The sequence below is a fragment of the Papaver somniferum genome, chromosome 11, assembly GCF_003573695.1.
Source record: "Papaver somniferum cultivar HN1 chromosome 11, ASM357369v1, whole genome shotgun sequence".
NCBI lineage: Eukaryota > Viridiplantae > Streptophyta > Magnoliopsida > Ranunculales > Papaveraceae > Papaver > Papaver somniferum.
The window spans coordinates 2,891,976-2,896,887 of record NC_039368.1 but is presented as its reverse complement, the minus strand read 5'-3'; the positions used below and the strand labels follow the sequence as shown (position 1 = coordinate 2,896,887).

General features: G+C 38.4%; 1 pseudogene; it reads left to right on the top strand.

Annotated features, from left to right (window-relative positions):
* Nucleotides 1–2,230: 2,230 nt before the first annotated feature.
* LOC113325571 lies at nucleotides 2,231–2,330 on the top strand (annotated as a pseudogene).
* Nucleotides 2,331–4,912: the final 2,582 nt, after the last annotated feature.

Below are 4,912 nucleotides of genomic sequence, written 5' to 3'. Positions count from 1 at the left end.
CTTACTGTCTGAAATTGGGTAAATAATACCCGCATCTAACAACTTAAGCACCCCTTTTCGAACTACCTCTTTCATGTTAGGGTTCAGTCGACGTTGCATCTCCCTAGAAGGTTTGGTGTCTTCCTATAAATGAATCTGATGCATATACACAGTAGGACTTATACCCTTAATGTCTGCTATAGTCCACCCTAAAGCCTCCTTATTGTCTTGAAGTACATTTACTAGCCTATTTTCCTGATCACTATCCAAATCGGAAGCTACAATCACAGGTAAAGTCTCAGATGGACCTAAAAACACATACTTTAGAGTATCGGGTAGTGGTTTAAGGTCCAACTTTGGGGGCTCTTCTAAAGAAAGAATTAGGATAGTCTCAGAAACTGGTAATGGTTCGAACCTAGCTTTCCATCTATCAGTGTCTAACACAGGGGTAGAATCTAATAGAGCATTCACCTGTTCAATAGTGCTATCGTCGTCAAAATCTAAACCAAAATGGGATAGACAACTTTCTAATGGCTCTTCAGAAAGAGTTTGGTAATGACTCCTGAACTAAGGATTCTATCATGTTCACCTCCTCAAACACATGTGTCATCTAGCTCATGAGGTTGCTTACTGACATTAAAAATGTTCATCTCATAGTCATATTACCAAAGATAAACTCATCACACCATTTCGACAGTTAATGATCGCATTAGACGTAGAAAATGGGCGACCTAAAATCACAGGTATCTGGTTCTCTGGGTCAGGGACAGGTTGGGTATCTAGGACCACGAAATCCACTGGATAAATAAACTTGTCGACCTCAATAAGAACATCCTCGATAACACCTCGAGGGATTTTAACAACCTATCAGCTAACTGCAGTGTCATCTGAGTAGGTTTCATTTCACCAAGTCCTAGCTGTAAGTATACATGGAATGGCAGTAAGTTCACACTGGCTCCTAAGTCAAGTAAAGCTTTTTCTACCCGGAAGTTACCTATTGTGCAAGCAATGGTAGGAGAACCTGGGTCTTTGTACTTTGGAGTTGTGGTGTTCTGAATGATTGAACTTACGTGACTAGCTAAAAAGGCTTTCTTATGGACGCTAAGTTTTCGCTTTCGCGTACACATATCCTTAAGGAACTTGGCATAAGCAGGAATTTGCCTAATTGCATCTAATAAGGGAAGGTTTATGGTAACTTGCTTAAAAACCTCCACTATGTCATTAAAGTTGATTCCTTCTTTGTTGGTACTTAGTACTAATAGCTGAGGAAATGGGGCTCTAGGCCTAAAATCAGACCTTTCAGGAACCGAATTCACATCATCAAAACTTTATCAGTCTCTTCAGCTACTGGTCCTGAGAGGTGAGATCTGAGGGGTGAACTACAGTATGTTCACTATCGGGCATGGTTACCTTATTGTCTACAACTCTACCACTTCTAAGGGTTCTAACAGCATTCAATTGATTCGATGGTTTTGCACCTAATTCATGAACTCCTCTAGGGTTGGGTTGTGTTTGACTAGGAAACTTACCTTTTTCTCTCAAAGAATCACTTATCAGACCAACCTGGGTTTTTAACTCGGAAATAGCCTGACTATTTTCTTGTCCTATCCTGTTACTAAGTTGTAGACTCGTTCTACGGATAACTGGAATTTTGCAGTTTGCTGAGTTAACAAGGCGAGAGATTCCTCTAAACTTAGGATTTTCTTATCTGACTGATTCTGAAACTGAGCTAGTCCTGAAGGATTCTTAGTATAGCCAAAACCTGGGGGAGCATTAGAATTACTAAACTGACCTTGACTTTGGCCCTTAGACCACGAAAGGTTCGGATGGTTTCTCCAACCAGGATTATAGGTTTCTGAATATGGGTCAATCTTTTGACGGTTATCAAATCTAGTGTTATTATAAAGAGCATTGGCCTGCTCTTCAATATTCTGGCCTTCCCAAAAAGGCTCCACTCTACCACTAGTCTGGCCCACTTCTAAGGCTTCTAACCTTTTTGCTATAGCAACAATTTTGGCATCTGATTCATAGCCTCCTTCTACCCTATTAACGTTTCCTCTACTTAAAAGAATTTTTCTGGGGTGCCCTACTATTTTCCCATTGCTGGGTTTTTTCGGCGATTTCATTAAAAAATTCCATCGCCGCATCAACAGTTTGGTTTTCAAATCCACCAGTGCATAGAGACTCAACCATGGTCGTTGTGGAATAATCTAAACCCTCATAAAGGATCTGAACTAGCCTAACCTTTTCTAAACCATGATGAGGACACTGGGATAATAAATCATTGAACCTTTCCAAATACCTATATAAAGATTCTCCCTCTTGTTGTGAAAATGTGTATATTTGCGTCCTAATAGACGATGTTTTGTGCCTAGGGAAAAACTTATTGAAAAGGCAGATGTAAGTTGTTCATATGTCTCAATTGACTCGGAGTCCAAACTATACAGCCACGACTTGGCCTTATCTTTCAGGGAAAATGGGAATAACCTAAGTTTCAAAGCATCATCATCTAAGCCTCTAATTCTTAGAGTACTACAAATTTCCTCAAAATCCCTAACATGGTAATAAGGGTTTTCATTTTCTTTCCCTAAAAAGATTGGGAGCATCTGTAAGGTCCCAGGTTTCAGTTCATAGGGTGCCTCCGTTTCAGCTAACTTAATACACGAAGGACGGGTAGTCCTAGTTGGATTCAACAAAGCTTTCAAAGTTGCCATTTCTGGCGCTATCGGAGCAACAGGATTCTCTCCTCAGTCAAAGAACGTTCAAAAACAGACTCTTCAAAAGCGGACTTTCTAGATTAAGGTAATCGAGACGCTTCGAACTACTAGGTTTCTCTTTAACAAATCTACCTAGTGCGTCTCTTTTACGTTCAGGCATACAATAGAATTTTCTAAATTGGAAGGGTAAGCAAACACAGATCAAGGCCGACTCAACCAAATCAAACCTATTGATTTCTAGCAAACAAAAAGCATGATGGCTCCACTTAGATTGTTTCTAGACCAGCTTCTAATCCTTCGAACGGGAATTCGTTACAATTTAAGCAAACCCCTCTGGAATCAATCCGAGTTAACGTAAGTTGAATAGAGGCGAGGGAAGCTCGGTGGAGCTTTGATACCCAAGGCCTCACCGGTATTACAAGGCGGCGCAGTCACGCATTCAACTTACAGAAACCGTCAAGAACTTCGAAGTATGCTTAAAAGAGTAACCAATATTTTTCGAATGACTTTCCTGTTAAGCTCGTTACCCTATCGGTCTCGTTCTAGTCAAAATTTTAGGCTTAGGTTCGCGTAGGTTACGTGTTCCTAAAGCGGGCAAGAAGAGAACGGTGATGAAATCCGAACCCTTATCTTGTATGGCCAGGCCTTGCCCTTTACTAGAAAAATAAATGTCGTATTCAGTCCTCAACATATATGCATACGAAGGAGTCCAGTAACTCGCTGACAGGGGATTCGCGAGTGTTTAGAATCTTACCTCCCGTTCCAGACGGGGGATGAATCGGTTGTAGTCGACTCGGGCCACTGACTCCGATGTCTAGTGTACGAACCCAAGGTGCAGAGACAATATCGTAATTGTCCTCCTTCTCTGCAAACAGTTTATATTTAAAGTACCCTTCCGTAGGGTAATAAAAAAATAATGTCCCAAAGTCCAAAAGTCCAAAAAAATAAAGAAAAATTACAAAAATAATAAACCCTAATACAGTTTTTTTTTTAAAATAAAATAAACAAACCCTAAACTAAAATTGTCTAAAATAAAATTGTCTTCTTTTCTGTTCTTTTTGCTTTAATCTTTAGCTCCAAGTCTTTATGAAATCACCAAACTCCTTGGCTCAATTTTCTTTATGATCCAGAACCTGTAGACACAAGATAAATACCCAAAAACATAAAAAAGACAAAAATAATAAAATAAAATAAAAAAATCTAAAACCCTAAAAACAAGTCCGCGTCGGCGGCGCCAAAAATTGATGTGATTTGTAGATAGTGGTAAAAGTGGTTCGATTCTCAGACTTGTGAAGGATATTAATTAGACTTAAATTCTAATATTAAAATAGAAAACTCACTAAAAATTATAACAAACTCAATCAAAGATGATATCAATACTAAAAGAAACACTGAGGCTAAGATTCCACTATTTTCCAAGTTCAAAGTGATTAAACCAATACTTATATTTATGCAATTTTCTTGTTTAATTTGATTCTAAAATATTGCAACAAGTAGATTTTCAAAAGTAATAATTGTAAATACCAAGTATGAAGCATCAAAAGTCTTAAAACTAAGCATACTCCATCAAAATAGATCACAATCACTCAAATAAAAATCATATTCAATAATAGTTCAAGGCAAATAATCATATAATTATTGCAAATAAAAAGATAAAATAGAATATACCACTTTTTGTTGGAAAAATAGCTTCCTCTATCGCCTCAGCAATGGGGTTTAGCTCCTCATATTAATCATGATCTCAAAATATGTGTTTGTTGCTCAAAAGATGATTAAAAGAGTGAAAAGTAATAACACAGACTGTTTGCAACAGTGTATTGGTGTTGCAAAACAGCTGTTACAATGGAACTGTTACAGAAAAACTGTTGCTTTGTCGCTGATTTTAAGACCCTAGAATACGACTGCCCTACAGCTTAATGTTCTTCAGCTGTTAAACAACGACACTGTTCTGCGACTGTTTCCGTGCGTCAATGTTCTTCGCGTTCTTCTCTTCAGCAGCAGCAGAAACAGAGTTTGGTAAAGCTCTGATTTCTTCTTCTCTGGCTCTCCTTAGGTTCCCAAACTCTCGACACCTCTTCTATATGACCCAAGACATCTATTTATATCAAAAATACCGATTAAATCTCTCCCAAATCTTCCAAAATCTCTTTCCTTCTCTTCTCGGCAAAGTTGCGGCAATTTCTTGTTTTAGAATTTCTACGCGTTTCTGAGCTTTC